The sequence below is a fragment of the Leucopleurus acutus genome, assembly GCF_964270905.1.
Source record: "Leucopleurus acutus genome assembly, chromosome: 1".
Lineage (NCBI taxonomy): Eukaryota > Metazoa > Chordata > Mammalia > Artiodactyla > Delphinidae > Leucopleurus > Leucopleurus acutus.
In genome coordinates, this window is record NC_139142.1 from 119,438,855 (window position 1) to 119,462,859 (window position 24,005).

Genomic DNA, 24,005 nt, shown 5'->3' on the forward strand with positions numbered 1-24,005 from the left:
AATATATTCAGGAAAGAACACATACGCCCTTTTTGGCCAAGTGCATCATTGTGGACGTTCTGCCTCTTTTCCTATGCTTTACATGCAATTCCAGTCTACCTCCTGAAATCGGTTTCCTGCAATTCTGCCCCGCTTTCAAGTCCTCTTGGCAGCCTTACTTCAATATATTTTTGGACGATAGCTGTCATTTATAACTCTGCAGGTTTGTGAATTACAGTGCCCCTGAGCTCCTTTCTTCAACTCGCTTTCTTGTGAGCTGGCCGCAACACCGCAGGATTGCTTCAGGCCCTAGTGTGGTTCCGGCACGGCATGCTGAGCCTTTGGTTAATTCCTCTTTCTGGTGGGAAATGAGAGTTAAATTTGCCCGTCCAGACACCTCCAGCTAGTTTCTCATTGGTTCTCCCTATTCCTGTACATTTTCCGCAGAAATTGCAAACTTGGCCAAACAGTAGTTTAAAGACACTGACTCTCCAAGTGGGGAGAGTGTTAGTAAAGCGTCTTGAATGTTGCACCCGAGTACGAGGGGATGAAAACTGAGACACATTTGAACACGTTTCCTGATCACACGGTGGATCATACTCTGTGTTCCACATGCATGTTTCAGCTGAAGGAAGAATCCCTTAAACCTGGAGAGTTGAGACCCATGGAATGGGTACCATGCAGTATGACTTCAAAGGGTCTGCATTTGCTCACCGAACCTCACCAATCCTATCACTGCTGCGTTTATGCCGCTGTACACACGCTTGATTCTCTTTCGGAGACATATAAATCCGTAGGTTTTAAGATTATTTCTAGTCAGGTATATTCTTAGGCGTTTAATATGGGGTGTTGAGTCCACTGCGTTGAGCAAGGAGTAGCTCTTGTCTATTACATATTTGGCTTATGGAACGGTATCTGTGCTAATTTCAATCTCTGGTTTTATGCAGCACCCCAACTCACCTTTCCCCTTAAGAAAGCATAAGTTGGTTTTCTACATTTGAGACCCTGTTCTGTTTTGTAATTCAGTTCTTGTGTAGCTAAGTTTACATTCCGTGTAGTAGTGATATCTTATGGTGTTTCTTTTTCTGTGTGACTTATTTCACTTAGAATCATCATACCTGAATCCACTCATTATGCTGCTACGGGCCTGATGACATAGATTTCATTACTGAGTGATATTGCATTGTACGTAAGTACCACAACTTCTTTATCCATTTTTCGCTTTCTGTGATATTGAACTTGTACCGTAAACGAGGTTCTTGTAAACAGAGCCGTCCCAAATTTGGGGTGACTGTGTCTTTTTGAATTTAATTTCCCTAAGCTATAGGACCATAAGTGGAAGTGCCCTAGGCTCTGTTGCTTTGTTTTTTAGATGTTTCAGGAAACACCATACACTTCTCCAGAGTGGCTGTTGGCAATTTACATCCCGCCCATAAGCATAACAATGCTCCCAGTTCTCCATGGCCTGTCCTGCCTTTCTGTATTTTACACTTTTTTCAGATGGCCCTTTTGACCGGGGGGCAGTGAGACTTCATTGTAGTGCAGATATCCTTTGCAAGCTTGCTTGGTTGGCCAAAAAGGGCGTATGCGTTTTTTCCTGAATATATTCAGGAAAAAACGCATACGCCCTTTTTGGCCAAGTGCATCATTGTGGACGTTCTGCCTCTTTTCCTATGCTTTACATGCAATTCCAGTCTACCTCCTGAAATCGATTTCCTGCAATTCTGCCCCGCTTTCAAGTCCTCTTGGCAGCCTTACTTCAATATATTTTTGGACGATAGCTGTCATTTATAACTCTGCAGGTTTGTGAATTACAGTGACCCTGAGCTCCTTTCTTCAACTCGCTTTCTTGTGAGCTGGCCGCAACACCGCAGGATTGCTTCAGGCCCTAGTGTGGTTCCGGCACGGCACGATGAGCCTTTGGTTAATTCCTCTTCCTGGTGGGAAATGAGAGTTAAATTTGCCCGTCCAGACACCTCCAGCTAGTCTCTCTTTCGTTCTCCCTATTCCTGTTCATTTTCCACAGAAATTACAAACTGGGCCAAACAGGAGGTTAAAGGCACTGACTCTCCAAGTGGGGAGAGTGTTAGTAAAGCATCTGGAATGTTGCACCCGAGTACCAGGGGACGAAAACGAGACACATTTGAACACGTTTCCCGATCACACGGTGGATCATACTCTGGGTTCCACATGCATGTTTTAGCTGAAGGAAGAATCCCTTAAACCTGGAGAGTTGAGACCCATGGAATGGGTACCATGCAATATGACTTCAAAGGGTCTGCATTTGCTCACCGAACCTCACCAATCCTATCACTGCTGCGTTTATGCCGCTGTACACACGCTTGATTCTCTTTCGGAGACAAATAAATCCGTAGGTTTTAAGATTATTTCTAGTCAGGTATATTCTTAGGCGTTTAATATGGGGTGTTGAGTCCACTTCGTTCAGCAAGGAGTAGCTCTTGTCTATTGCATATTTGGCTTATGGAACGGTATCTGTGCTAATTTCAATCTCTGGTTTCATGCAGCACCCCAACTCACCTTTCCCCTTAAGCAAGCATAAGTTGGTTTTCTACATTTGAGACCCTGTTCTGTTTTGTAATTCAGTTCCTTTGTAGCCAAGTTTACATTCCGTGTATTGGTGATATCTTATGATGTTTCTTTTTCTGTGTGACTTATTTCACTTAGAATCATCGTACCTGAATCCACTCATTATGCTGCTACGGGCCTGATGACATAAATTTCATTGCTGAGTGATATTGCATTGTACGTAAGTACCACAACTTCTTTATCCATTTTTCGCTTTCTGTGATATTGAACTTGTACCATAAACGAGGTTCTTGTAAACAGAGCCGTCCCAAACTTTGGGGTGGCTGTGTCTTTTTGATTTTAATTTCCCTAAGCTATAGGACCATAAGTGCAAGTGCCCTAGGCTCTGTTGCTTTGTATTTTAGATGTTTCAGGAAACACCATACACTTCTCCAGAGTGGCTGCTGGCAATTTACATCCCGCCCATCAGCATAACAAGGCTCCCAGTTCTCCATGGCCTGTCCTGCCTTTCTGGATTTTACACTTTTTTCAGATGGCCCTTTGACCGGGGTGAAGTGAGACTTCATTGTAGTGCAGATTTCCTTTGAGAGCTTGCTTGGTTGGCCAGAAAGGGCGTATGCGTTTCTTCCTGAATATATTCAGGAAAAAACGCATACGCCCTTTTTGGCCAAGTGCATCATTGTCGACGTTCTGAGTGTTTTCATATGTTTTCAGTGCAATTCCTGTCTACCTCCTGAAATCGGTTTCCTGCAGTTCTGCCTTGCTCTCAGTGCCTCTTCATAGCCTTACCTCAATATACTTTTGGAGAATAGTTGGCCTTTATAACTCTGCAGGTTTTTGAATTGCAGTGGCCCTTAGCTCCATTTTTCAGCTCTTATTTTTGTGATCTTGCCTCATATCCACAGGATTTCTTCAGGCCCTATTCTTCTTCTGGGGTGCCTTGCTCTGCCTTTGGTTAATTCTTCTTCCTGATGTGAAGTTAGAGTGACATGTGCCCATTGAAACCGCTACAGCTATTTTCTCACTGGTTCCCCCTATTCCCATTCATCCTCCGCACTAACTGCAGACTGTGCGATACCGGAACTTAAAGGCATTGACTCTCCATGTGGAGATGTTGTTAGTAAAGTGGCTGGAATGTTGATCCGGAGCCCCAGGAGAGGAAAATGAGGTGCATTTTAGAAACCTTTCCCGATCATATGGTATACCATCCGCTGGATTTCCCATGCATGGTTTAGCTGTAGGAAGATTCCCTTCAACTTGGAGTGTTGGAACCCTTGGAATAAGTAGCATGAAGTATTGCATTAAACTTTCGGCAGTTGCTCACCAAAGCTCTCCAATCCTTTCAGCCCCAAGTGTCCAGCCTTATGTCTTATCCAGCTGTGGGTTTATATGTGGTCATTCCAGGTTGCATCACAGCCCCTGAGCGAATTTTGTAAGAATTTTTCTCTCTTTCATTGTTTCTGCGTTTTGGTTTTAAAATTTATTTCTATAATGGGGTTTAGCTCATTTTCACTGCTGTGTTTGTGCCGCTCTGCGCACACTTGATTCCCTTATGGAGATATATCAATACATGGGTTTTAAGATTCTTATTACTCAGATATATTTCTCTGCGGTGTATAGGGTGTGTTGAGGCCAGTTCATTGAGCGAGGTGTAGATCTTGTCTGATACCTATTTGGTTTATTGAACGGTATCTGTGCTAATTTCAAACTCTGGTTTTATGCATCACCCCACCTCTCCTTTCCCCTTAAGCTGACATAAGTGTGTTTTCTAAATGTGAGACACTGTTCTGTTTTGTAATTCATTTTTTGTGCAGCCATATTTATCCTCCCTCTATAAGTGATATCTTATGATATGTTTCTTTTTCTGTTTGACTTATTTCAAGTAGTATTATCGGACCTCAATCCACTCTTTATCCTTCTACTAGCCTTATTACATTGATTTCATGGTGAAGAGATATTCCATTGTACATAAGTACCACATTTTCTTTATCCATTGTTCTCTTTCCTGGGATATTTAAGGTGTACTGAAGTTGAGGTTCTTGTAAACAGAGTAGCCCTAAACTGTGGTGTGCTTGTGTCTTGTTGATTTTTAGACTTCCCTAGATATACTCCCGTGATTGGAAGTGCCCTATGCTCTGTCGCTCTGTTTTTTAGATGATTTAGGAACCACCATACACTTCTCCAGAGTGGCTCTCGGCAGTTCACACACTGTCCATCAGCGTATAAAGGCTCCCTGTTCTCCATGGCCTGTCCTGCATTTCTGGTGTTTACAATTTTTTCGGATGGCCCTTTTGACCGGTGGGAAATGAGACTTCTTTGTTGTGCACATTTGCATTGCTTGCTTGCTTGGTTGCCCATAAAGTGCGTATGTGTTTTTTCCTGGATATATTCAGGAAATAACGCATACTCCCTTTTGGGCCAACTGCATCATTGTCGAAATTCTGCCGCTTTTCATGTGCTTTAAAGGCGAGTCCAATCTATCTCTTGAAATCTGTTTCTTGCAATTCTGTCTTGCATTCAGATCCTCTTCTTTGCCTTACCTCAACATATTTTTGGACGTTAGTTTTCATTTATAACTCTGCAGGTTTGTGAATTGCAGTGACCCTGAGCTCCATTTTTTAAGTTGCTCTTTTGTGAGCTGGCCTCAAAACCGCAGGATTGCTTCAGGCCCTATTTTGGCTCCGGCGAGGCGGGCTGAGCCTTTTTTTAATTCTTATTCTTAATGGGAAATTAGAGTGACATGTGCCCGTCCAAACCCCTACAACTATTCTCTCATTGTTTCCCCCTCTTCCCGTTCATCCTCCTCACAATTTGCAAAATGTGTGAAACAGAAGTTTAAATGTGCTGATTCTCTAAGTGGGGAGATTCTAAGTAACGTGGCTGGAATGATGAACAGGAGCACCAGGAGAGGATAAATGAGGTGCATTTTAGACACATCTCCCGATCACATGGTGTACAGTCCTCTGGGTTTTCCATGCATGTTTTAGCTGTAGGAAGATTCCTTGAACCTGCAGATTTGGGACCCATTGAATGGGTACCAGGTAGTATTACTTTAAAGGGTGTGCATTTCCTCACCCAACCTCACATTTCTCTTAGCGCGAACAGTTTCCAGCCTTATGTCTCATCCTGCTGTGGGTCTAGATGTGTTCAATCCATGTTGCATCACCGTCCCTGAGGAAAAGTTGTAAGAGGTTTTCTCTGTCTCTCTGTCGTTTATTTTTTTCAATTTATTACTATATTGGTTACAGCTGATTTTCAAAGCTCTGTTTCTTGCTGCTGTACATCCACTTGATTCACGTACAGAGAGACATCAATAAATTCTTTTTCAGATTCTTACCAGTCATAGATATTCTTTTCCGGTGACTTGAGTGTGCTGAGTGCAGTTCTTTTAGCTACCGTGTAGGCCTTGTTGATTATCAGTTTGGTATTTGGAATGGTATCTTTGCTAATTTCAACCTCCTGGATGATGCCTCACCCCTCCCCACCTTTCCCGTTTAGCAGCCTTACGCGTGTTTTCTACATATTTGACTATGTTTTTGTTTTGTAATTTATTTCATGTGTAGCCATTTTGGATTCCACCTTTAAGTGATATCTTATGATATGTGTCTTTTTCTTTTTGAATTATGTCACTTAGAATGATCATACGTAACTCCTCCGGAGTTGTTACAACTGGCCATATTTCATTGATTTCCAGGCTGAGTAATATTCCACTCTACATAAGTACCACATCTCTATCCATTTTTTCCCTCCAGAGACATTTAAGTTATATCCTAGTCGAGGATCTTTTAAACAGAGAGGCAGTAAACATTGGGGTGCCTGTGTCCTCTCGATTTTTGTTTTTCCCAAGATATACGCCCATGAGTGCAAGTGCCCTATGCTCTGTAGCTCATTTTTTAGATGCTTTAGTAAACACAATACACTTCTCCAGAATGGCCGTTGGCAATATACATTTCCACTATAAGCCTCACAGGGCTCCCTCTTCTCCTTGCCCTGTCCTGCATTTCTGGCGTTTACACTTTATGAGGATGGCTCTTCTGACTGATGCGAAGTGATATCTTTTGTAGTATTGATTTCCAGTGCCCACCTGTTTGGTTGGCTAAAAAAGTGTATGCCCTTTTCTTGAATATATACAGAAAAAAACGCATACAGCCTTTTTGGCCAACTGCAATGTCGGAAATGTTCAGCCCCTTTTCTTGTGCTTAATGGCGAATCCTTTCTACCTCCTCAAATCCCTTTCTTGCCATTCTCCCTTGCTTGCCAATCCTTTTCTTTGACTTTCCTCAAGACATTTTTCAGTGATAGATATTTTCAACTCTGCAGTTTCGTGAATTTTACTGCCCCTGAGTTCCATTGTTCAACTTGTGTTTATGGGAACTGGCCACAAAGCAGTGGGATTTCCTCAAGCCCTATACTGTTTCCATGGGCAACCCTAGCCTTTGGTCAATTCATCTTCCTGATTGGAAATTAGAGTGACATGTGCCTGTCTGAACACCTAGGACTTGTCTCTCATTGTTCCTCATCCTTCCGCTTCATCCTCTGGACAAATTCCAAACTGTACGCAACAGGATGTTGACAGTGTTGACATCTCCAAGTGGGGAGACTGTTAGTAAAGACGCTGGAGGGGTGAACCCGAGCACCAGGAGATGAGGAGATGAGATGCCTTTTCCAAACTCTTCCCGATCAGACGGTATACCATCCTCTGGGTGTGACAGACATGTTTTAGCAGTAGGAAGAGTCCCATTCATGTAAGGAGAACACCAGGGCTTTTTCAAAATCAGTGTCTCCCCGAAACCCAAACTGGGGAGTTTTTTAAGCTACGGCTACACATATGTTCATTAAGGGCCTTGGGAAGTAGGCAGAGTCCAAACTTTAGATGACTGAAGTCTTCAGGGTCAGAAGCACTCACCACCGGCTTCCCTTAGGTTACACTTTAACTGTCATTGATAGATGATGTCAATAAAAATATCTATTCTTTTTCCGATTATTTCCCCTTATAGGTTATTGCACAATATTGAGTGTAGTTCCCTGTGCTATACAGTAGTTCCTTGTTGATGATCTATTTTATACATAGCAGTGTGTATGTGTTAATTCCAAACTGTTAATTTATCCCTCCTCCCACCTTTCCCCTTTGGTAATAATAAATTATAAGATTTTATACTTCTCAGAAATGGGGGAGCTGAAAGAGAGGTATCATTTTCAATGGAAAAGCATTTAAAACAAGATTGAAGCTTTAACCAAGATTATTAGATGTACATCCTTGGAAAGAAATCACTTCATTTCTCTAATATTGACCTGACAAATAAGACAAACCTTTTCACTGAACTTGCTTATAATAAAGTGATGGAAATATCAAATGGAAGTGTTAGAAACATCTTATTTTACCCGAGCCTTATAAACTGTTCTATGTTAACTACAGTTTGGCTCACACATCTGTTCATTGAAGTTACAATAGTCTCAATTTCTGTTACTGATCCTCCAGAGTGGACCCCAACAAGGGTCCCCCTGCCCAGTGTCATTGGGGCCAACAGATAGAGACTGAGTTTGGTTCCCAAGCAAAGGAAACTTTATATTTTCATCAGAGAATGGAGAGGTGAGAGCATGCACTACCCCGTGGGCTGTGGGCTGGGCTGCTGTGTAGAGATCCTGTCAGAGTCAGTGAGAGGGAGGGGGCGGAGCTCTCAAGGGCCGGGTTGGCTGCAGCTCAGGCTCTATATCTCGGAGTCTGCACTGGGCCCCAGGAGCTGAGGTGTCGACCCAGCCATTCTGCACCAGGAAATCTGGTCTGAAGTGCCGGGTGTGGAACCTCTGCATGTGGGACCCTAGGAGCACGTGAAATTAGACAAAGCACAAAGGATAAAAAAGGTCAGACTTGACTTTATTGCCCACATTCTATTTTTATCTCCCAGGGATTTTTAATGGGCTTTGCTGGGGACAAACCCCTCCTCTGCCTTTTGTCCCGTTCCTCATTCTTGGAGTGCTGAGGGTGCAGACCCTTCTTCTGTAACTGCTGAGTGCTGAGTTGGGAGCCCTCATACCAGGGGACGAGGGTCAGAACTTCTCCCCAGCAGCCTCCAGGTGACGTTGATTGGCCCCAGGACCCCTGCCTCCCTGCTCGTCCGCCTGAGCACCAGCATTGGAAGTGTTATAGATTCTAATGACCTTTAAGGGTCCAGGAAAGAGATGTGCAGAGACGCTGTGGGGGCCGGTTTCACCCCACCCCACATTTGTTCGGCCACCTTAGGCTGACCGTTTCTGCCAGCCTAGATGCTCTGACCAGTAGTCTGCTCTTTCTTCAATTAGGCCCCTGAATTAACGTAAAAACAGCACCAGGTGTCAGAGCCCTGCCCGCTCAACTCCCAGACAGTCCAGGGTCAGTGGTGATCAAGGACCATGATGGCCACTGAGTCAACAGCCTTTTGAAGTAAACAGGAGTCCAGCCGGTCTTATTGGCCACCATCATCACGGTGTCTGTAGGCTTTTCTATGGTGACGGTGTGATATACGGTTCCCCCGCCAAGATTATTAGCTCCCCTCCGGGTGCAGGAAGTCCTGCAAGCAGTAGTCTACTCCTTCGGGACACACTATTGTTGTTTTATGAGAGAAACTCCAGGTCAAGTGATGTTCACACGAGTCGTCATGGTGCCCTGTTGCCCCCGGTTATCTCTCTGGATGTTGGAGTTGGAGGGCCTCCTCACTCGAGGTCGGTGTGCCCACGGAGCGAACCCTGCAACTTCAGGGCATGGTTGGTGATTAGGATCACCACGTGGGGTCCTTTTCCCTTAGGAGGGAGGTGGCCTTTTGGGCTGCTGATTTCCAGGTTTTTAGATACCGCCAGTATCTTGGCCAGATGTGGCAGTGGGCCAAGCCCCTTGGTGACTGTAGTTTATCCTACCTGGATGGCATTCTTGCGTTGTTCCATTTCAAGTGGTCCCAGTTTTTGCACTAATTCTCCAATGGCGATTCACCTTTCACCGGGAATGGAAAGGTCAAAGGGTTTAGCTCAATTAGGGAGTTCCAGGGCAAGGGTCTGAATTGACTGCTCTTTCCATTCTTGAAAGGCCACTTCTGGATTCTGTTCAAAAGGATCATCATCTTTTCCTTTCAGTGTTTCATATAGAGGCCCAGCTAGTAGACTGTAGTTAGGGATCCAGAAGCAGCAAACCCTGGCCTCCCCAGGAACCCCTAAGCTGTCTTCTAGTTTTAGAAAGGGGTAAGGCTGCAAATGGTTTCTTCCCTTTCCTGGGATGGGCTTCTCTGACCTTGTGTGAGAATGAAGCCCAGGCAGGTCACTGCAGTCTGTGATATTTGAGCTTTTTCTTGGACAACTTCTATCCTTTATTGGCTTGGTAGTTCAGAGGCCTCCTTAGTAGGGCTGGCGATCAGAATGTCGTCTGCATATTGAAGGAGGGTTTCCTTTTCCAGAGGTAGAACTTTTCGGTCGTTAGCTAAGCTTTCCCCAAAGATGGTGTGGGAATTTTTGAACCCTTGGGGCAAGACGGCCCGGAAGTATTGTTTTAGTTGTATGTTGAGTCCTGCCACTCACAAGCCAAAATTTCTTGTGACTCTGGGACTAATGGAATACAAAAGAAGGCATCATTGAAGACTAATACAGAATACCATGTCCTGGTGGTTGGTAGAATGACCAGCAGGGTGTAGGAATCAGGAGCAACTGGAGGTATATCCTCGGTGGCTTCACTGACTGTCCTGACATCCTTTACCAGGTCCCCAGCAGCCCATGGGGCTCTCGTGGTCAGGCCAATCCCAGGATATGGAGCTCTCCTGGGCAGGTACCCCACCCCCAACCCAGCCCACGGGGCTCTCATGGTCAGGCCCCTCCCAGGATACAGAGCTACCCTTGCAGGTACCGTGGCAGGGCTGGGCACACAGGAACCGTGCACATAGCCCTCATTGAAGAGCACCCCCAGCTCACCTGTCGCTCAGAGCTGACACAGAGCACCTCAGAGCAGGACTTGAACTAACAAACAGCAGCTCCGACAGGTCTGTGACCCTGGGCATCACTCTGTGTGGCCTCCCTCCACCTGGTCTTCCAGAGACTTCCACTGCACCCAGGGCACCAGGCCTCTGTCTCCAACCACCACCCACCCCTCCTCTCCCTGACTCCTGGGTTCCTCTCATTAGGAGAGGGTTTTCTTGAAGTTGTCTCCCACTCATGGGCCAGATAAAATGATTAGAAAACAAGCCAAAGCTGCAGCCCCTTGTCTATCCTGACTCTCAGGAGCCCACACCTGTTCCTTGGACCTGGCCGGTTCAGCAAGTTCCATTTTCTGCAACTGTGAGCCCCTGAGGGGTGATGATTGGCTGACCTGGGCAACCTTACCATGCCGGCCAGCCCTCCCCAGGTGTGCCTGGGTTGAGATCAATATAAATACCACTCCAGGCAGCAAAAGCCCCTGCAGCTGTGCCTGACGCCATTTTCTCTGCCCTGTCAGCAGTCTCGGGGCTGGGCTGGTGGGAGGGAGTGAGAGGCCACGGCTTTGTGGGTGGCCCAGTGTGAGTGGGGCTCTGCTGGACTTTCTGCAGCAGTTGCCAGGCTGCCACCTGCTAAAGAAGAGGATGTGTCACCCATACCTGCTGCTGGAATTTCTCCCTGGGCAGAGGTGAGGAAGGAAAAAAGCAGTGGGGGCAGGGACAGGACGGGTATCTCAGGCAGGGAAATGGAAATCTTCCAGAAGAGCACCCAGGGCCAGGACCATCCTGGCTGGCCTGCAGGCACCAAGTCAGCTGGCATGCTGTCACTCGTGTGGCTCCATGGCCCTTCCTCTAGGCTTTCAAGTCCTTGTATATATTCAGGTGTTTTACCTGGGAAGGGCGGGAACAGTTCAGCAGCAACTGGCCTGGGGCTCAGCTCACGTTTACTCACAGATGCCTCGGCACGGTGCCCCAGCTTTGCAATGAGGACGCTTGTTGTGTGGGGGCTGCTGGCTGAATGGGAGACGATTCCCCACCACTGACCAACTTCAGAATTGTTTACAACTGGAGCAAGTGCCCTGATACGGTTTTCCTCTGAGTAACTGGTGGGTTCTGTTTTTTTTTTTCTCTTTTTCGTTTTTGGTTCAAGGTAGATTTTATTCCTCTTTTTTGTATTTACAGATATAAGCATGGAAATAATTTATTCATATAAATGTATGTGAAGGGAATAATTGTTTTTTCTGTTTTATTTTTTAAATTTTATTTCTTTTTAATTTTGAATTTTATTTTATATTTTTATACAGCAGGTTCTCATTGGTTATCTATTTTATACATATAAATGTTTACATGCCAATCCCAATCTCTCAACTCCTCCCACCACCACCCCTCCAAGAGCTTTCCCCCCTTGTTGTCCATACGATTGTTGTCTACATCTGTTGCTCTATTTATGCCTTGCAAAACGGTTAATCTGTACAGTTTTTCTAGGTTCCACATATATGCATGAATATACAAGATTTGTTTTTCTCTTTCTGACTTACTTCACTCTGTATGACAGTCTCTAGATCCATCGACGTCTCTACAAATGACCCAATTTCATTCCTTTCATGGCTTAGTAATATTCCATTTTATATATGTACCACATCTTTATGCATTCGTCTGTCTGTGGGCATTTAGGTTGCTTCCATTACCTCGATATTGTAAATAGTGATGCAATGAACATTGCGGTGAATGTCTCTTTTTGATTTATGGTTTTGTCTGGGTATATGTCCAGTCCTGGGATCGCTGTATCATATGGTAATTCTATTATTAGTTTCTTAAGAAACTCCATATTGTTCTCCATAGTGACTGTATCAACTTATATTCCCAACAATAGTGGAAGAGGGTTCCTTTTCTCCACACCCTTTCCAGCATTTGTTGTTTGTAGATTTTCAGATGATGCCCATTCTAACAGGTGTGAGGTGATACCTCATTGTTGAGTCCATTTCGTTGAGCAGGGGGTAGGTCTTGTCTATTACATATTTGGCTTATGGAACGGTATCTGTGCTAATTTCAATCTCTGGTTTTATGCAGCACCCCCTTAACTCACCTTTCCCTTTAAGCAAGCATAAGTTGGTTTTCTAATCTTGAGACCCTGTTCTGTTTTGTAATTCAGTTCATGTGTAGCCAAGTTTACATTCCGTGCATTAGTGATACCTTATGATGTTTCTTTTTCTGTGTGACTTATTTCACTTAGAATCATCATGCCTCAATCCACTCATTATGCTGGTACAGACCTGGTGACACAGATTTCATTGCTGAGTGGTATTCTGTTGTACATAAGTACTGCAACTTCTTTATCAATTATTTGTTCTCTGGGATATTTAACTCGTACTGTAGAAGAGGTTCCTGTAAACAGAGCCGTCCCAAATTTTGGGGTGGCTGTGTCTTTTTGATTTTAATTTCCCTAAGCTATAGGACCATAAGTGGAAATGCCCTAGACTCTGTTGCTTTGTTTTTCAGATGTATCAGGAAACACCATACACTTCTCCAGAGTGGCTGTTGGCAATTTACATCCCGCCCATCAGCATAACAAGGCTCCTTTTTCCCCATGGCCTGTCTTGCCTTTCTGGATTTTACACTTTTCTCAGATGGCCCTTTAGACCGGGGGGAAGTGACACTTCATAGTAGTTCGGATTTCCATTGCAAGCTTGCTTGGTTTGCCAAAAAGGGCATATGTGTTTTTTCCTGAATATATTCAGGAACAAACTCATACGCCCTTTGTTGCCAAGTGCATCATTGTCGATGTTCTGCCTCTTTTCCTATGCTTTAAATGCAATTCCAGTCTACCTCCTGAAATCGGTTTCCTGAAATTCTGCCCCGCTTTCAAGTCCTTTTCGCAGCCTTACTTCAATATATTTTTGGACGTTATCTGTTATTTATAACTCTCCAGGTTTGTGAATTACAGGGCCCCTGAGCTCCTTTCTTCAACTCGCTTTCTTGTGAGCTGGCCGCAAACCCGCAAGACTGCTTCAGGCCCTAATCTGCTTCTGGCAGGGCACGCTGAGCCTTTGGTTAATTTCTCTTCCTGGTGGGAAATGAGTGTTAAATATACCCGTCCAGACACCTACCTCACTCTCAACCCCTTGGTGATGTGGGTCCTCTGGTTTGTGGCCACCTTTGCTGGGTTCCTCACCTTTCGATGATGTGGCCCCACTAGTGTGAGGACACTCCTGCTTGGTTCTCATCCACGTGGTTATGTGGACCCCCTGGTGAGAGTCTGTTCCTGGCTTTGTTCCTCACCCACCTGTGAGGGAGACCCTCTGCTGATAGGTCACTCCTGCATGGCTGGCACACATTGCCTTGGTGAAGTCAGCCGTGTGGTGGCAGTTGGAGCGTGCTGGGAATCTCCTCCCCCCGGTGATGAGGACCCTCTTGCGTCAGGCCCTAACTGCTGGACTCACCAACTTTTCTTAGGGAGCCTGGTGATGCTTTGGCACTCCTCTTAGGATCCCATCTCCATGGGGTTGTGGGCCTTCTGCTCTGAGGTCCCAACGGCTGGGTTGTTCACATTTTCATGATGTGGGCTCTCTGGTGTTCACAGAAGCCTGGATCCCATAGCCTCTGTGCTCTTGGCCGCCTGCTGGGAGGTTCCAACTGCTGGATTCCTCACTTTTTTAATTTTTTGGGCCCTCTGTTGTGAGGATCCTCCTGCCTGCCTCACTCCCATCCCCTTCGTGATGTGTGTCGTCTGGTTTGAGGCCACATGTGCTGGGTTCCTCACCTTTCGATGATGTGGGACCAATGGTCTTAGGAGACTCCTGCCTGGTTCACATCCCCTTGGTGATGTGGGCCCTCTGTTGAGAGTCTGATCCTGGCTGGGTTCCTCACCCATCTGTGAGGTGGGCCGTCTGATGTGAGGTCACTCCTGCCTGGCTTGCTCACCTCGCCTTGTGGACATGAGCCCTCTGGTGGCACTTGGAGCCTGCTGGGAGCCTCCTCTCCTCGGTGATGAGGGCCCTCTGGCATCAGGCCTTAACTGCTGGGCTCCCCACATTTTGTGATGTGCGCCCAGTGGTGCGAGGACACTCCAGCCAGGTTCACATCCCCATTGGGGTGTGGGCCTTCTGCTCTGAGGTCCCAAAGCCTGGGTTGTTCACAGTTTTATGATGTGGGCTCTCTGGTATTAGTTCACTCCTGCCTGCATCCCATAGCTTCTGTGCTCTGGACCACCTGCTGGGAGGTTCCAAATGCTGGATTCCTCACCTTTCTTATTCTTTGGGCCCTCTGATTTTAGGCTACTCCTGCCTGCCTCACTCCCATTCCCTTTGTGATATGTGTCCTCTGATTTGAGGCCACATGTGCTGGGTTTCGCACCTTTCGATGATGTGACCCCACTGGAGGGAAGACAGTCCTGACTGGTTCCCATCCCCTTGCTGATGTGGGCCCTCAGGTGAGAGTCTGATCCTGGCTGGGTTCCTCACCCATCTGTGAGGTGGGCCCTCTACTATCAGGTAACTCTTGCCTGGGTTGCTCACCTCGCCTTGTTGACATGAGCCCTCTGGTGGCAATTGGACCCTGCTGGGAGCCTCCTCAGCTCTGTGATGAGGGCCCTCTGACGTCAGGCCCTAACTGCTGGGCTCCCCAACTTTTCTTGGTGAGCCCAGTGTTGCTCAAGCACTCCTCTTAGGTTCCCATCCCCATGGGGATGTGGGCCTTCTGCTCTGAGGTTCCAACGGCTGGGTTGATCACAATTTCATGATGTGGGCTCTCTGGTGTTAGTTCACTGTGGCCTGGATCCCATAGCCTCTGTGGTCTTGGCTGCCTGCTGGGAGGTTCCAACTGCTCGATTCCTCAACTTTTGTATTCTATGGGTCCTGTGTTGTGATGCTCCTCCTGCCTGCCTCACTTGCAACCCCTTCGTGATGTGGGTCTTCTGGTTTGAGGCCACATGTGCTGGGTTAGGCAACTTTCAATGATGTGGCCCCACTGGTGTGAGGACACTCCTGCCTGGTTCCCATCCCCTTGGTGATGTGGGCCTTCTGGTGACAGTCTTATCCTGGCTGGGTTCCTCACTCTTCTGTGAGGTAGGCCCTCTGCTGTGAGGTCAATCCTGCCTGACTTGCACACATCACCTTGGCGACGTGGGCCCTCTGTTGGCACATGGAACCTGCTGGGAGCCTCCTCCCCTCGGTGATGATGGCCCTCTAGCATCAGGCTCTAACTGCTGGGCTCCCCACGTTTTCTGATGTGAGCCCAGTGATGCCAGGACACTCCTGTCAGGTTCCCATCCCCATGGGGATGTGGGCTTTCTGCTCTGAGGTCCCAATGCCTGGGTTGCTCACAGTTTCATGATGTGGGCTCTCTGGTGTTAGTTAACTCCTGCCTGCATCCCATAGCTTCTGTGCTCTCGGCCGCCTGCTGGGAGGTTCCAAATGCTGGATTCCTCAATTTTTTTATTCTTTGGGCCCTCTGTTTTTAGGCTACTCCTACCTGCCTCACTCCCATCCCCTTTGTGATGTATGTCCTCTGATATGAGGCCACATGTGCTGGGTTCCTCACCTTTCGATGATGTGGCCCCACTGGTGGGAGGACAGTCCTGACTGGTTCCCATCCCCTTGGTGTTGTGGGCCCTCTGGTGAGAGTCTCATCCTGCCTCGGTTCCTCACCCTTCTGTGAGATAGGCCCTCTGCTGTGAGGTCACTACTGCCTGGCTGGCGCATGCCACCTTGTAGACGTGGGCCCTCTGTTGGCAGTTGGAACCTGCTGGGAGTCTCCTCCCCTCAGTTATGAGGGCCCCCTGGCGTCAGGCCCTAACTGCTGGGCTCCTAACATTTTCTGATATGTGCTAAGTGGTGCAAAGCCACTCCTGCCAGGTTCCCATCCCAATGGGGATGTGGGCCTTCTGTTCTGAGGTCCCAACAGCTGGGCTGCTCACAGGTTCATGATGTGGGCCCTCTGCTGTGAGTTCACTGCGGCCTGGATCCCATAGCCTCGGTGCTCTGGGCCACTTGCTGGGAGGTTCCAACTGCTGGATTCCTCAACTTTTATATTCTATGGACCCTGTGTTGTGAGGCCAGTCCTGCCAGCCTCATTCCGAACCCCTTGGTGATGTGGTTCCTCTGGTTTGAGGACACATGTGCTGGGATCCTCACCTTTCGATGATGTTGTCCCACTGGTGTGGGGACACTCCTGCCTGGTTCCCATCCCCTTGGTGATGTGGGCCCTCTGGTGAGAGTCTGATCCTGGCTGTGTTCCTCACCCTTCTGTGAGGTGGGCCCTCTGCTGTGAGGTCACTCCTGCCAGACTGGCACACATCGCCTTGGCGACGTTGGCCCTCTGGTGGCAGCTGGAGCCTGCTGGGAGCCTCCTCCTCTCGGTGATGAGTGCCCTCTAGCGTCAGGCCCTAACTTCTGAGCACCCCACGTTTTCTGATGTGAGCCCAGTGATGCCAGGACACTCCTGTCATGTTCCCATCACCATGGGGATGTGGGCCTTCTGCTCTGAGGTCCCAATGTCTGGGTTGCTCACAGTTTCATGATGTGGGCTGTCTGGTGTTAGTTCACTCTGGCCTGGTTCCTCTAGCCTCTGTGCTCTGGGCCGCCTGCTGGGAGGTTCCAACTGCTGGATTCCTCACCTTTCTTATTTTTGGGCCCTCTGTTATGAGGCTCCTCCTGCCTGCCTCACTCCCAGCCCCTTGGTGATGGGTGTCCTATGGTTTGAAGCCACATGTTCTGGGTTCCTCACCTTTAGATGATGTGGCCCTACTCATGTGAGGACACTCCTGCCTGGTTCCAATCCATTTGGTGATGTGGGCCCTCTGGTGCGAGTCTGATCCTGACTGGGTTCGTCACACTTCTCTGAGGTGGGCCCTCTGCTGTGAGGTCATTCGTGCCTGGTTGGCACACATCGCCTTGGCGACGTCAGCCCTCTGGTGGCAGTTGGAGCCTGCTGGGAGCCTCCTTCCCTTGGTGATGAGGGTCCTCTGGCGTCAGGCCCTAACTGCTGGTCGCCCCAAATTTTCTGATACGTTCTCAGTGGTGCGAGGACACTCCTACCAGAATTCCATCCCCATGGGGATGTGGGCCTCCTGCTCTGAGGTCCCAATGGCTGGTTTGCTCAGTTTCATGACATGGGCCCTCTTCTGTGAGTTCACTGTGGCCTGGATCCCATAGCCTCGGTGCTCTGGGCCGCCTGCTGGGAGGTTCCAACTGCTGGATTCCTCACTTTTTTATTCTATGTGCCCAGTGTTGTGAGGTTACTCCTGCCTGCCTCACTCCGAGGTCCTTGGTGATGTGGGTCCTCTGGTTTGAGGACACATGTGCTGAGTACCTCAGCTTTCGATGATGTGGCCCCACTGATGTGAAGACACTCCTGCCTGGTTCCCATCCCCTTGGTGATGTGGGCCCTCTGGTGAGAGTCTGATGTTGGCTGGGTTTCTCACCCTTCTGTGAGGTGGGACCTCTGCTGTGAGGTAACTCCTGCCTGGCATGCTCACGTTGCCTTGGCAATGTGAGCCCTCAGGTGGCAGTTGGAGCCTGCTGGGAATCTCCTCCCCTCAGTTATGAGAGCTCTGGATAAAACACATATGCCCTTTTTTGCCAAGTGCATTATTTTCCAAGTTCTGTCTCTTTTCCTATGCTTTAAGAACTACTCCCGTGTACGTTCTGAAATCAGTTTCCAGCAATTCTGCCCGGCATTCAAGTCCTCATCGCAGCCTTACTTCAGTATAATTTTGGATGATAGCTGTCATTTATAACTCCGCAGGTTTCTGAATTACAGTGCCCCTGAGCTGCTTTCTTCAACTCGCTTTCTTGTGAGCTGGCCGCAACACCGCAGGATCTCCTCAGGCCCTAATCTAGTTCCAGCATGGCACGCAGAGCCTTTGGTTCATTTATCTTCCTGGTGGGAAATGAGAGTTAAATTTGCCCGTCCACACACCTCCAGCTAGTCTCTCATTGGTTCTCCCTATTCCTGTACATTTTCCGCAGAAATTGCAAACTGGGCCAAACAGGAGTTTAAAGGCACTGACTCTACAAGTGGGGAGAGTGTTAGTAAAGCGTCTTGAATGTTGCACCCGAGTACCAGGGGACGAAAACTGAGACACATTTGAACACGTTTCCTGATCACACGGTGGATCATACTCTGTGTTCCACATGCATGTTTCAGCTGAAGGAAGAATCCCTTAAACCTGGAGAGTTGAGACCCATGGAAAGGGTACCATGCAATATGACTTCAAAGGGTCTGCATTTGCTCACCGAACCTCACCAATCCTATCACTGCTGTGTTTATGCCACCGTACACACGCTTGATTCTCTTTCGGAGACATATAAATCCGTAGGTTTTAAGATTATTTCTAGTCAGGTATATTCTTAGGCGTTTAATATGGGGTGTTGAGTCCACTTCGTTCAGCAAGGAGTAGCTCTTGTCTATTGCATATTTGGCTTATGGAACGGTATCTGTGCTATTTTCAATCTCTGGTTTCATGCAGCACCCCAACTCACCTTTCCCCTTAAGCAAGCATAAGTTGGTTTTCTACATTTGAGAACCTGTTCTGTTTTGTAATTCAGTTCCTGTGTAGCCAAGTTTACATTCCATGTAGTAGTGATATCTTATGATGTTTCTTTTTCTGTGTGACTTATTTCACTTAGAATCATCGTACCTGAATCCACTCATTATGCTGCTACGGGCCTGATGACATAGATTTCATTGCTGATTGATATTGCATTGTACGTAATTACCACAACTTCTTTATCCATTTTTCGCTTTCTGTGATATTGAACTTGTACCATAAACGAGGTTCTTGTAAACAGAGCCGGCCCAAACTTTGGGGTGGCTGTGTCTTTTTTATTTTAATTTCCCTAAGCTATAGGACCATAAGTGGACGTGCCCTAGGCTCTGTTGCTTTGTTTTTTAGATGTTTCAGGAAACACCATACACTTCTCCAGAGTGGCTGCTGGCAATTTACATCCCGCCCATCAGCATAACAAGGCTCCCAGTTCTCCATGACCTATCCTGCCTTTCTGGATTTTACACTTTTTTCAGATGGCCCTTTTGACTGGGGGGCAGTGAAACTTCATTGTAGTGCAGATTTCCTTTGCAAACTTGCTTGGTTGGCCAAAAAGTGCGTATGCGTTTTTTCCTGAATATATTCAGGAAAAAACGCATACGCCCTTTTTGGCCAAGTGCATCATTGTGGACGTTCTGCCTCTTTTCCTATGCTTTACATGCAATTCCAGTCTACCTCCTGAAATCGGTTTCCTGCAATTCTGCCCCGCTTTCAAGTCCTCTTGTCAGCCTTCCTTCAATATATTTTTGGATGATAGCTGTCATTTATAACTCTGCAGGTTTGTGAATTACAGTGCCCCTGAGCTCCTTTCTTCAACTCGCTTTCTTGTGAGCTGGCCGCAACACCGCAGGATTGCTTCAGGCCCTAGTTTGGTTCCGGCATCGCATGCTGAGCCTTTCGTTAATTCCTCTTCCTGGTGGGAAATGAGAGTTAAATTTGCCCGTCCTCACAGCTCCAGCTAGTCTCTCATTGGTTCTCCCTATTCCTGTTCATCTTACGCAGAAATTGCAAACTGGGCCAAACAGGAGGTTAAAGGCACTGACTCTCCAAGTGGGTAGAGTGTTAGTAAAGCGTCTGGAATGTTGCACCCGAGTACCAGGGAACGAAAACTGAGACACATTTAAAAACGTTCCCCGAGCACACGGTGGATCATACTCTGGGTTCCACATGCATGTTTTAGCTGAAGGAAGAATCCCTTAAACCTGGAGAGTTGAGACCCATGGAATGGGTACCATGCAATATGACTTCAAAGGGTCTGCATTTGCTCACCGAACCTCACCAATCCTATCACTGCTGCGTTTATGCCACCGTACACACGCTTGATTCTCTTTCGGAGACATATAAATCGGTAGGTTTTAATATTCTTACTAGTCAGGTATATTCTTAGGCATTTAATATGGGGTGTTGAGTCCACTTCGTTGAGCAAGGAGTAGCTCTTGTCTATTACATATTTGGCTTATGGAACGGTATCTGTGCTAATTTCAATCTCTGGTTTCATGCAGCACCCCAACTCACCTTTCCCCTTAAGCAAGCATAAGTTGGTTTTCTACATTTGAGACCCTGTTCTGTTTTGTAATTCAGTTCTTGTGTAGCCAAGTTTACCTTCCTTGTAGTAGTGATATCTTATGGTGTTTCTTTTTCTGTGTGACTTATTTCACTTAGAATCATCATACCTGAATCCACTCATTATGCTGCTACGGGCCTGATGACATAGATTTCATTGCTGAGTGATATTGCATTGTACGTAAGTACCACAACTTCTTTATCCATTTTTCGCTTTCTGTGATATTGAACTTGTACCGTAAACGAGGTTCTTGTAAACAGAGCCGTCCCAAACTTTGGGGTGGCTGTGTCTTTTTGATTTTAATTTCCCTAAGCTATAGGACCATAAGTGGAAGTGCCCTAGGCTCTGTTGCTTAGTTTTTTAGATGTTTCAGGAAACACCATACACTTCCCCAGAGTGGCTGTTGGCAATTTACATCCCGCCCATCAGCATATCAAGGCTCCCAGTTCTGCATGGCCTGTCCTGCCTTTCTGGATTTTACACTTTTTTCAGATGGCCCTTTTGACCGGGGGGCAGTGAGACTTCATTGTAGTGCAGATATCCTTTGCAAGCTTGCTTGGTTGGCCAAAAAGGGCGTATGCGTTTTTTCCTGAATATATGCAGGAAAAAACGCATACGCCCTTTTTGGCCAAGTGCATCATTGTGGACGTTCTGCCTCTTTTCCTATGCTTTACATGCAATTCCTGTCTACCTCCTGAAATCGGTTTCCTGCAATCCTGCCCCGCTTTCATGTCCTCTTGGCAGCCTTACTTCAATATATTTTTGGACGATAGCTGTCATTTATAACTCTGCTGGTTTGTGAATTACAGTGCCCCTGAGCTCCTTTCTTCAACTCGCTTTCTTGTGAGATGGCCGCAACACCGCAGGATTGCTTCAGGCCCTAGTGTGGTTCCGGCATGGCATGCTGAGCCTTTGGTTAATTCCTCTTTCTGGTGGGAAATGAGAGTTAAATTTGCCCGTCCAGACACCTCCAGCTAGTTTCTCATTGGTTCTCCCTATTCCTGTACATTTTCCGCAGAAATTGCAAACTGGGCCAAACAGGAGTTTAAAGACACTGACTCTCCAAGTGGGGAGAGAGTTAGTAAAGCGTCTTGAATGTTGCACCCGAGTACCAGGGGATGAAAACTGAGACACATTTGAACACGTTTCCTGATCACACGGTGGATCATACTCTGTGTTCCACATGCATGTTTCAGCTGAAGGAATTATCCCTTAAACCTGGAGAGTTGAGACCCATGGAATGGGTACCATGCAATATGACTTCAAAGGGTCTGCATTTGCTCACCGAACCTCACAAATCCTATCACTGCTGCGTTTATGCCGCCGTACACACGCTTGATTCTCTTTCGGAGACATATAAATCCACAGGTTTTAAGATTCTTACTAGTCAGGTGTATTCTTAGGCGTTTAATATGGGGTGTTGAGTACACTTCGTTTAGCAAGGAGTAGCTCTTGTCTATTACATATTTGGCTTATGGCACGGTATCTGTGCTAATTTAAATCTCTGGTTTCATGCAGCACCCCAACTCACCTTTCCCCTTAAACAAGCATAAGTTGGTTTTCTACATTTGAGACCCTGTTCTGTTTTGTAATTCAGTTCCTGTGTAGCCAAGTTTACATTCCGTGTAGTAGTGATATCTTATGATCTTTCTTTTTCTGTGGGACTTATTTCACTTAGAATCATCGTACCTAAATCCACTCATTATGCTGCGACGGGCCTGATGACATAGATTTCATTGCTGAGTGATATTGCATTGTACGTAAGTACCAAAACTTCTTTATCCATTTTTCGCTTTCTGTGATATTGAACTTGTACCGTAAACGAGGTTCTTGTAAACAGAGCCGTCCCAAACTTTGGGGTGGCTGTGTCTTTTTGATTTTAATTTCCCTAAGCTATAGGACCATAAGTGGAAGTGCCCTAGGCTCTGTTGCTTTGTTTTTTAGATGTTTCAGGAAACACCATACACTTCTCCAGAGTGGCTGTTGGCAATTTACATCCCGCCCATCAGCATAACAAAGCTCCCAGTTCTCCATGGCCTGTCCTGCCTTTCTGGATTTTACACTTTTTTCAGATGGCCCTTTTGACCGGGGGCAGTGAGACTTCATTGTAGTGCAGATTTCCTTTGCAAGCTTTCTTGGTTGGCCAAAAAGGGCGTATGCGTTTTTTCCTGAATATATTCAGGGAAAAACGCATACGCCCTTTTTGGCCAAGTGCATCATTGTGGACGTTCTGCCTCTTTTCCTATGCTTTACATGCAATTCCCGTCTACCTCCTGAAATCGGTTTCCTGCAATTCTGCCCCGCTTTCAAGTCCTCTTGGCAGCCTTACTTCAATATATTTTTGGACGATAGCTGTCATTTATAACTCTGCAGGTTTGTGAATTACAGTGCCCCTGAGCTCCTTTCTTCAACTCGCTTTCTTGTGAGCTGGCCGCAACACCGCAGGATTGCTTCAGGCCCTAGTGTGGTTCCGGCACGGCACGCTGAGCCTTTGGTTAATTCCTCTTCCTGGTGGGAAATGAGAGTTAAATTTGCCCGTCCACACACCTCCAGCTAGTCTCTCATTGGTTCTCCCTATTCCTGTACATTTTCCGCAGAAATTGCAAACTGGGCCAAACAGGAGTTTAAAGGCACTGACTCTACAAGTGGGGAGAGTGTTAGTAAAGCGTCTTGAATGTTGCACCCGAGTACCAGGGGACGAAAACTGAGACACATTTGAACACGTTTCCTGATCACACGGTGGATCATACTCTGTGTTCCACATGCATGTTTCAGCTGAAGGAAGAATCCCTTAAACCTGGAGAGTTGAGACCCATGGAAAGGGTACCATGCAATATGACTTCAAAGGGTCTGCATTTGCTCACCGAACCTCACCAATCCTATCACTGCTGTGTTTATGCCACCGTACACACGCTTGATTCTCTTTCGGAGACATATAAATCCGTAGGTTTTAAGATTATTTCTAGTCAGGTATATTCTTAGGCGTTTAATATGGGGTGTTGAGTCCACTTCGTTCAGCAAGGAGTAGCTCTTGTCTATTGCATATTTGGCTTATGGAACGGTATCTGTGCTATTTTCAATCTCTGGTTTCATGCAGCACCCCAACTCACCTTTCCCCTTAAGCAAGCATAAGTTGGTTTTCTACATTTGAGAACCTGTTCTGTTTTGTAATTCAGTTCCTGTGTAGCCAAGTTTATATTCTGTGTAGTAGTGAAATCTTATGATGTTTCTTTTTCTGTGTGACTTATTTCACTTAGAATCATCGTACCTGCATCCACTCATTATGCTGCTACGGGCCTGATGACATAGATTTCATTGCTGAGTGATATTGCATTGTACGTAAGTACCACAACTTCTTTATCCATTTTTCGCTTTCTGTGATATTGAACTTGTACCGTAAACGAGGTTCTTGTAAACAGAGCCAGCCCAAACTTTGGGGTGG